The sequence below is a fragment of the Manis pentadactyla genome, chromosome 8 (genome assembly GCF_030020395.1).
Source record: "Manis pentadactyla isolate mManPen7 chromosome 8, mManPen7.hap1, whole genome shotgun sequence".
Taxonomy (NCBI): Eukaryota; Metazoa; Chordata; class Mammalia; order Pholidota; family Manidae; genus Manis; species Manis pentadactyla.
Genome location: NC_080026.1, coordinates 138,591,635 through 138,601,881, shown reverse-complemented (window position 1 = coordinate 138,601,881; position 10,247 = coordinate 138,591,635). Strand labels below are relative to the sequence as shown.

At 53.6% G+C, this 10,247-nt stretch overlaps 1 long non-coding RNA gene across 1 annotated transcript; it reads right to left on the bottom strand.

Moving 5' to 3' along the window:
• Positions 1-4,519: 4,519 nt before the first annotated feature.
• LOC118931088 (uncharacterized) lies at positions 4,520-9,764 on the bottom strand. Its single transcript, XR_008998791.1, has 3 exons — positions 9,643-9,764; positions 9,222-9,338; positions 4,520-5,008 (listed from the first exon to the last, which is right to left on the bottom strand). It is a non-coding gene; the product is annotated as an uncharacterized LOC118931088 (long non-coding RNA).
• Positions 9,765-10,247: the final 483 nt, after the last annotated feature.

Here is a 10,247-nt window from a genome sequence, read left to right as displayed (position 1 = left end):
GTCTCGCGTCCGCGTCTCCTGACACCCTTTGCAACCCCCTGTGCCCTAACCATGGCTCTGGACTGCTAACTATGCTGGCTGCTTTGTGAGGTTCCCTTGGAGTTGAGCATCATAATTAAAATTCACAGCAGATGCTACTGAAAACATGTAATCTATGTGAAGAGGAAAAACAGTGGGACAAAGAAACACACCAGGCCTGGTGAACTGCTGAAGAGGAGTTCACAGGCGCAAACAAGCAAGCACAGAGAAGGCGTGGGGGGCACAGAATCGTGCCATCAGTAGGGCACGAAGATCCACCTTCAGAGAATGGCCGGCTCCTCCCACTCGCTGCCCAGCTCAGAGGGCGGGAGGCAGGGCCCAGGGAGACGCTGCGGAGCAGCCCTCCACCCTCTCCGTTCCCAGAAGGGACTGTGCGCCCCCAGAGCCCTCCTCGTTCTTTGGCCAACCATGGCTGAATTCTAGAGGAAAATGTGTAGATCGGGCGTTTTCCTGCTCTCTCCAGCCCTCTGACAGGGGCCAAGTCACTTTGCAGCCCCCCAAGAACGAGAGCCCCTGCCGTGAGCTCACAGGGATGCCCAAAGGTGGTGCCCGTGGCTCTTCTGCTCAAGGCTCCATTCAGAGGGCACCCTGGCCATGGACACTACCACTGCCCCCTCCTCCATCTCCCGGATCCTTGGGCCGGGCTGTGATACCTGATGCAGTGCTGAGAGCGCAGGGGCCAGGCACAGGGAGTGGGGGGCGGCAGGGAGACCGGCCCCTGGCAACCCCTGCAGTTAATGGCTGTATGGTGGTTGGTCCCCCCACAGGCACTGAGCCGGCCTCAAGACCACTGTTTTCCATTCTGGGGCCATCTTCCCCAGATGGGGACAGCCTCCCACCTGCAGCATGGCTGGTGTTACTCCCACTTTGAACCCCTCACCTTCATTTGCCAGGTGAGCAGAGCTTGATCCCTCATGTACATCCTGAGGATGCTGCCTGCAGGAACAAGAGCTCTGTGCACCGGAGACGTACAACCCTCTGGAAACAGTGTCTGGCTGTGCCTGTAGCTTTGCCATGAGTTTCAGATGGGCACATATGACCTAGTGCAATCATTACCATTTGCAAACATATACCCAAGTATGTGCTCCAAAATCACCTTATCGGGTTGTCCCTGCCCAGACTGTAGATGAGAGAGCAGCGCCTGCCCCCAGCACCAGCCTCCTGCCCACCACCTGGCACACGACACGTGATGGCCACACCCACAGGGATGTCAGCTACACCAGGGCTCCTTCTCATGCGTCGCTGGATGCCCAGCACCCCAAACAGTGCTCAATAAATACTCACCAGGGAAGGAAATAAACAGAAATTAAGCACCTGTGTTCACTGCCCATTGAACAAGGAAGACACGATGTTCAGGCTGGGGTTGCTTCTTCAAAACAGTAGATCTCACTTCACTTCTCGGCATTTCAAAGACACTTACGTGCTTTCCAGACCATCATAGCACAAACGACACCTAGAGATCCAGGGTGACATCGGCGGGGCCCCGCTCTGAGGCACTGGCACCCAGCACCCTCTAAGGCTCACCAGGGCAGGCTGCCCGAGGGCAAGCCCACGGGGCCCCCGGGGACTTTCAGAACGCCACCCCCTAGCCCGGGGTGGGGACCGCCGCAGGCAGCTCCCCCAGAGCCCTCTGCAGCCCACTGGCCCCCCTCAGGCTCGCTTAGGGAAGGACTTTCCTCAGACAAACCACCTGGCGCTCTTGCCGAAGTTCGGACGGCTTCCCTCCCTGCAAAAGGCGCTGCTGCTTGCCACCGGCACTTACTGCAAATGTGTCCATAAGCAGATAACTGAAACTGCAAAATTAAGAACTAGAGTTTTGGGCATTTGCTTTTATAATAGAAACAAATAAAAGCTTGCCATGTTGGCAAATAAAAGCTGACAGTTAAGAAATTAGATGTGGATGCCAGATATTTCACGCTACAAATTGAGTGGCAGCAAACTCTGCTCTAAGTCAGCCCGTAACGGGGGCGGGGGTGGGGGGTGGAGTATTAACCCACCAGGACCTTCTACCCTGGACGGCCAGAGTTCACAGCCGGCCCCGAGAGGGCCAGCCAGCGGCTGCCTCGGCGCGGGACGCTCTTGCTGCTGTGGTTCTTCAATGAAGGGCATTGGAAAACATGGGAGGTGCGAGCCAGTGAGGTCGCCGGCTCTCCCCCCAGGAGATCCCTACTGTTAACCCGGCCCCACACACGGAGACATTCCCGGCACTCCGAAGCGACAGGGCCGCGAGGGCCATTCCAGAGTCAAGACAACCGAGAACACGGCCCAGGAACCTAAAGTGATGGCAAAACACTGAAGTGTCTGTGGGCGCCTGGAAGACCCGAGGGGCAGGCCCTCTGCATGCCGCTCCCCTCTCCAGGGTCACTCCTGGCCCCCAGCGCCCGGAGCTCCCCACCCAGGTCCCTGCAGCTCAGGGCATGAGACCGGTTCTGGGCGGGCAGCATGGCCATGTGACCACTGCCACACGCGTCTCCCTTCCCCCATTCCTCCTGGAACAACCCTGGGGGCGCCCTCACAAAGGATCTAGCACCCCGACGGTGGGCAGGCTGTCCTTGGAGGGGTACAGGCAGGTCAAGCAAACAGCAAAGACCGAGAACAGGACAAACTGCACCCTTGTTTGTGCAAGCCACCACCTGACACCCATGAGTCACTGTCCTCAGACAATATGACACAGTTGGTGGGAGGGGGCTTCAGACGGCTCCCTTGCTCAGACAGCACAGGCAGGCACTTGGGGTCCCGGCCCCCACCACGTCTCAGCTGTCGTGGTTTGTGGAGCGGGGACTGAATACCTGCTTAGTGGCCTCAGGACACGTGGGGCAGCAGGGCGCGGGATACATATGGCACTAACAGGCCGCCCCTCCCAGGGACAGTGGGGACAGTGTTAGAAACTGCCCCTCGCCAGCGGCCCATGATTATGTGCTCCCACCCAGTCTGGGAAGAGTCCAGGTGGACCCGGCAGCAGAATGGATGCATGGACTCCGTCCTATAAACTAACACCATATATGCATCGTGGGGCGACCACATGTGTCAGGAAAGGAGCAGTGAGCTGGCCCTGTGGTCCCAAAGGTCACGTCTAGTGGGGGAGGCAGAGGACACACCAGGTTCATGCCTGATGGTGAGAAGCACCCTGGGGCAGGGACAGGCTGTAGTTCTGCACCAGAGGTTCCTATGCACAAAGGGAGCAGGAACAGTGGGCCTTTGCCAGGGGAACGTCCAGCCCGGTGGCCATCAGGCCAGCCAGCAGCCAGTGTTACAGGACTGCTAACAGCCCCAAACAGCCGGGACCTGACAATTCTCGGTGACTCGTGTGTGACCTCCTGCTCCACTGAAGTTCCCGTCCTCAGATCCCCAGGACACAGAACTTCAGGCCCCGGGCCAGGGTCAGGGGACCCTGTAGCGAAGCACGGCACATACCCAGGGCAGAGATGTGCCCCAACCTGCAGTGTGCCAAACAGGCCCTCCTTTCTCAATTGGGGGGCAGCCAAACAAGCCCCAGAACCCCAAGGGGCTGCGTGGTCACCCGTGGGTCCCACCTGCAGTTAGGGCTCATCCTACTACGGGCTCAGTCGCCCCATCGTGTGCTGGTTGTGGAAAGAACCACTCCAGGTATCCCACCGGTGTGAGAACAGGTGATCCTCCTGAACAGACAGAGGAAAGGATTTAACTTTCGTAGGAGCCACTGAAGGAATAACTCAGAATTTCAGGAAAGGAGAGATGCAAGGCACCCATTTTGGCTGGGGTGGCGCTGTGGGAGGGTAGGGGACCTGCAGGAGGTGGCCCCACACCCCAGGCACAGACGCCCAGAGCCTTCTAAGACTAGGACAATATATACACGGGAACTTTGCAGTCAGGCACTTGGCAACAGCGGTGGGAGGGGGCTTCACTTGTCCCAGCTGCCTGCTGCCCCGCTCGGAGTCCCTCCATTCTCGGTGCCACAGTCCATCACCGAGAAGATTTTCATACCCATAATATTAATTACCTGTTAACGTGCTGCACAGCAATTAAGATAAAGTTGATAATCATTCTTTAACACCTTTTCAAAATATTTGGCCAACACCAAAATAGCCTGGGTAATTTTTCTCCATCTAATTACCTCTGAGTGCAGCCAGGGATTCCATGCCCATTAGCACCCAAGCTCTAAGGCCCACTGAGCTGAAGCAAAATTAAGCACTTTGTGGAAATAGCGCATGAAACCAGAATTGGCTCGCTTAACCAACTGAGCTCGAAGTAGAGAACTTACTTTGATTTTCATTTTCTGAAGGGTGGTCAAATGTCTTTAATTACAACGTATCCCCTAAAATCACTCTAAGATAAATGATATTTTAAAGACCAAACGTGAGCCAGAATCCGATTCTGATATCTCAGGGGGAAGAAGAGCTGTGACTCCCAAGCCCTCTAGGGGAGGGTGAGACCAGCTCAGAGGGCCCTTCATCCAGGAAGCGCCCCCTGCACCCCCGCTTCTGCATCCCCAGAACCGTCTCTCGGAGGGGGTGCCACCTAGCCCCCGACACAGCAAAGCCTTGGGAAAAATCAAGGGCTTACGGTCGTGACACGTCCACCTGCCACCTTGCATCTCCGTGAGCTCCAGGACTACAGGCACTGTGACACACGAACCCTGGCTTTCTCAGCCTGTTGGCACATGGCTGTGAGCTGCAGGAACAAGAGGTAGTGGACACAAAACCTCTCAGAAAGGAACTACAGTGCTTAGAAAGGCAGGCAGGCTGGCATCGTGGAAAGAGCGTGGGGTTGGAGGCCAACAGTCCTGGGCTGGTCCTGCCTCTGCAGCCACCATCTCGCCACCAGGGGTTAAGGCTGATGGGGTGCAGGAGTGTCATGGGTAGAGAGAGAGCTGTCAGGGTGCAGACCCCTGGAGAGAACATTCTCATCCTTGGGGTTCTATCCATGGCCAGAAAGCAACATGCTCCTTCCGCGGCCACCTCTTCCGCACCCGGAGGCTCATCTCTTGGTTCTGAAGACAGAGAGAGGGAATTTGGAGGGGTGCCTGATGCTTTTGGACAAGCCTGGAGCATCAGGATGGAGAAGAGAGACCAGCATGAGACAGGAGCTGGGACACCGCTCCCCACCAGTACCTCCAGGTGCAGTGACCCTGGCAAATCACTGTGCCCTCGGTGGGGGGTAGGTGGCGCTGCAGGAGACAGCCCCTCAGGGCCCTGCCCACTCTCGGCAGCACGCAGAGCGGTGCCCACAGGTGGCACCTATTGCTATAAGGTGGGCTATATTTACTTTAAAGAATAAAGATAAATACCAACAGTGCTGTACCCTAGGGGCATGGTGCCAGGGCCAAGGGGGGTTTTAATGAATATTTACGTCTTATGCTCTCTCTCACAAAAAGCATATATTATTTTTATAATTATAAAACAACAGAACTTTAAAAATTCATTCATTTAGGTGCAAGACCAGCAATTTCTCTTAAATTTGATTTGTAACCATACTAGCCACAGTTCACCAGTAAAACTGCACACGGTTCAGTACACTGACCAAATGGAGAAGCACAGGGCTCTCCCCCATCACGGCACGTCTTCAGATGCACACACTGATTGCCTTCCCCCTGCCTCATCTTGCACCTGCACCACACCACACAGGGCCTAACTTGGAGTGGGCCGTCCCTTCAGATGCTGCTTTACACATGGCTGGAGTCGGGCAATGACAGTGGTGCACAAGGAGGAGGCAGTCTGGCCAGCTGGTCTGTGAACATGAGAAGCCCAGAGCTTTCTATTTCTGAATTGGCCCTGTAGCCACCAGCATCCATATGTGGGCCTGCAACCCACTCCATGCTTCCATGAGCACCTCAGCTCCCCAAGCCAGGGAGGTGACACGGCATCAGTGCCACTTCAGAGACAGAAGACCCAGGCCCCCAAGACCCGCAAACAGCCCCAGGCCCTCTAAGTGGTGGTGTCAAGAAACAAATTACATCAGATGGTCCAGCCCCAGGAAGAGGCCCCTTCTGGGTCCCTGGAGCCACCATGGAGGAAACGGCCAATGTTTGTCAGCCCACTAACCACACCAGCTTCCAGTTTAGAGTCACAGCGCCGACGACTATACCGCCAGGCTCTCCTTGTGCCCATTTCATGGGACTTGAATGCTGATTCTACTAGTTTTAGTGTTTTGAAGATTTACAGTTAGTTTTGTGCATTTATTTCATGTTGCTGGTCAGATGTGTGGGTATTGGGAGATTGGGATCAAAAATGTCGTTAACAATGAAAACCTCCATTCAGACCAGAAAAGATGACACAGTCTGGGTGGTCCTCATCCGCAATTCTCCACCCCTTACTCAGGCTTAGACGGGGCTAGGTGCCACTTAGTTCCCATTCTGATGACATTCTGACTCTAAGTAAACTGTTTTTGCAAATATGATCATGTAATTGGAGCATCTGTCTTATTCATTATTTAGCAAATGTGTCCTTTTAGCACCAGTCCAAATGAAATTCTGGAAATTTGGCTAATCACAGTTCACAGATGTTTTATCCAGCTCTCTGCAATCTCCCTCTTAACAGACATACCCCTCCCTGTGTTGAAGCTCTAAGTGGCATCTCTCTATACCTGTGCAAACATGTAGAGGTAAGAGAACAATAATTTTATTAGGTCTAGTCTTGATCCTGTAGCTTTAATTAATTTAAGTGAAATCCCACTTGACCTAGATAACAATTACTTAAAGCAAGCCCTGACAAAATGTTTCACATAGCACATATTTTCAACAGTGTATCTTCACAGCCTCCCAAAGCTGACGTCTTAAATATTCTACAGCAGAAGTTTAATGCTTTCCACCTGGGTTCTTACATAGACGTCCACACATGCACAAAAAATACTAGAGAAAATATTATTGCAACATACAAAATATGCAAAGGGCAACCACTCTTCGAATACGATGGTGTCCTAACCCAGAGCAAGGACAGTGGGGCTTCAGTTAAAGTGCGAACACATCGGGCCACCGTCACAAAGGCTGGAGGTAAAAACTAGGCCTTCCAATTGCCCTTCTGCAGGAAATTCCAGCCCCTCTCTTAGAAGTGTCATTACCCAGGGGCTCAATGCCTCTCCCAGGTGCCGGCTTTTGACCTTAAGGTGGTTGGCTTCTCAAAACAGAGTACACATCTCATTTTACTCTGAATAAAGTGAGCCCTTTATAAAATGACAAATGTGAGAAATTAAAGGGGAGAGTAGCAGTCTGACGTGGAGAAATGAATGGGAGAGACACATTTTGACTAAGAAATGAGATTACTTCAGCTGCAAGGATAGCCCCCAGCTGGCTCTGTCTCAGCTTATGACAACTGTGCTTCTTTTCATGCATAGATGGTAAGTGTCACCATCATTCTCCAAGGGGACACACACGTGCTCCCCTGGCGTCCTGCTTTCAGTAGTGGAAGTGCCTGCTCAGCCCCACCACGGGCCCCTGGACAGCTGCGGGCATATCCTGAGCCCACATTCCGCATCAGACCCTCGTCTGCAGGGCAGTGTGCCGCTGACCAGCTCCGCGGGGCTGAGCCCCTCAGCAGCCTCCAGGATCCCCCATGTCTTTATCCCAAAGCTGAGGGGAGCATGGCACATCCTTTGAGGGGAGCTGTGAGGAGTGGAAGTGAGGTGACAGTCCCGTGGCACCCACTAAGTGTTACTGTCATATCAGAGGGAAGACACTCCCAGGAGGGGCTGCCAGACGTGGCAGGACCTGGGGCCCCTGATGCTCCAGTGCCCAGTGCCTCCCTCCCCCACCTCTCCTGCAGCCACAGAGCCACCCACAACCCCCCTGACCATCCCATATGTTTCCCCCACCACCGTGGACAAGGGACACTGAGGCACCCATTGCCACATGGCCCAGAAAAGACACAGCTTCAAAGGAATCGCAGGGTGTGTCACCTCTGCAGAGGTGCCCCAGTAGCCTCGTCCATGTCCCTGTACCCCTGGAATAGAGCACAGACCATGTGTGTGACCGTGCAGGTCAGCCTCACTGAGAACAGCTGACCTCTCAGCCTGAGACTGGCACCCAAGATCTCCATCCCCAAGAGATCTCCTAAGTCACTCTAAACAGCTCTTGAACCACATTAAATTCATTCTGGTTTTTAAAAAATCCATGTGAAGATATTAAGTGAATGAGATTTCTTAATTTCCTTCAGGTAACCATGAAAATGCACAAATGGCAAAAAACAAATCTTCCATGATGGAACTGAGGAAACATTTAGTGAAAAAGCCCAGGCTTTGGGACCAGAACGTGCACCCCAGCAGGAGTCCCGGGTCACATCTGAGTGATGGTGGAGAACATGCATAAGATGCAGCCACAGAGCCCAGTTCACAGGAGACTGTTAACATGTGGGCATTGCTGATCACTAACATTGCTTACTATCCAGGTGCAGGGAAGTTGGGGTTCCTATGGCCAGGATCCTCACTGAACTTAAACCACCTGATGATGCAACTGGTCTGTTGCTAGACTGCCGCTTCCACACCTTTAGGCAATAAGCTATTATTGAGCTATGTAGAGAGCTCGGCCGGTGCTCTGGGCAGAGGCGGAGATGCTGGTGCTCCACCTACTGCTGGGAGAACAAGCCGGGTAATAAGCCCCTTCACCCCAAGAATGTTTTGCTGTCAATTTCTTTAGTCACATTGAATCCATAGCGAACTTGCCTGAGGCTGAAACCCATTGGCAAGACACCAGTCATTTGTTGAAAAGAGAACATCAATGTGAACATTAAGTGATGTCAGTGTCTGCCCAACATGCCACCTTCTGAGCCTACACGTCAGAAAGTAAGAAGAGACCACGGCTGCCACCCTTCCTCCTGCAGTAGACCCAGTGCACATGGGTCAGGGAAGCACGCCTGTGAGGAAAGCTGGGATTCCTGTGGCCAGGATCCTCACCTGAGCCTAACTCCTTGATGATGTAACTGACCTGCTGCTAGGCCACTGCTTCCACACCTGTGGGCAATAAGCTATTATTGACTGAGTCACTATATAAAGAGCTCTGCCCAGTGCTCTGGGTGCAGGCAGAGACGAAGGAGGATTACAGACCTGCAGACTGCTGGATGCAGATGTAATTCTAGTGCTCGACCTACCGCCGGGAGAACAAGCCAGGTAATAAACCCTCTCACCCCAAGAACATTCCATTGTCATCTGTCAGTCTCACTAAATCCATAGTGCACTTGCCCGGGGCTGAAACCCACTGGCAAGGCAGCGCCTACCCGGGAAGTGGTGGCTGGTGGGGTGTCATCTCAAGGGCATCCCTCTGACTTCCTCTGGCCTCCAAGCACACCCATTAGCTCTCCAGCCCAAGAAAATCTCCTTAAGAAGCCCTGGCCCTGTGGACAAACAAGGGACCCTGAAGGGGGGCAAGGGGCTCAGAGTGAACTCGGAAACACAGCCACACAGAGCACCCTTGGCCCACGCCGCAGGGGTCTGCATCCTGCCAGCTATGTGAAGGGCAGAGCCATGTCCCCCATGCCTAGGCCCGAGGGGTCTGGAGCAGGGTGGCAAACATTTCCAGCAGAGTTTTAAACAAAATTTCCCCTGTGGGAAAATAAGACTGGTGACAGCCCCAGAAGGCTTTCCAGAACCTCCCGGGATCCACAGATTCCAGCTTAAAACCCATGGCCTGAGACTGACCTGAACAGGAGCTGACAGGTGTGTGGCTCAGGCCCCCAGGTGCAGTTGCCAAGGGGTGGACTCTTGTACCCTGTGGTCCCTGCATTTTCAGATCTGAGCCTGGGTCAGTCACTCTCTTTAAGAGATAAGAAAACAGTTTAACATGTGGCTCATGATGAAATTCTGCAGCTGTAGAGAATGAGAATAATATCCCAGGGATTTGGAAGAAAAATCTGAGGTATTACGTTTATGACAATAAGAATATTTCATAAAATATCAGTCAGGTTTCCCGGAAGAGCCAAGAGGGGATTACAGTGAAGAGAAGAGGGCGAACAGGAGGAAGATGACACCGCAGGGAAAACAACAGCGGGTTAAAATCCACGTGGGAGGCCAGGAGCACCGTCACCTGTGGCAAGGGGCCAGCGATGGATGGAGGGGGAGGGACTCCTAGCACACTCCACAGCAGGGCTGGGAAAGAGGGAGAAAATGAACACAAAGACTTCAAAACTGGCCACAGACCTCCGAACCAGCAAAACTGAAGTTTCCGAGGGGTAAAGAGAAAAGGAGCAGAAATATGGTCAAGACAGCACCCCAGGAAAGCAGGTGCAGGCGGGAGGTGCTGGCCA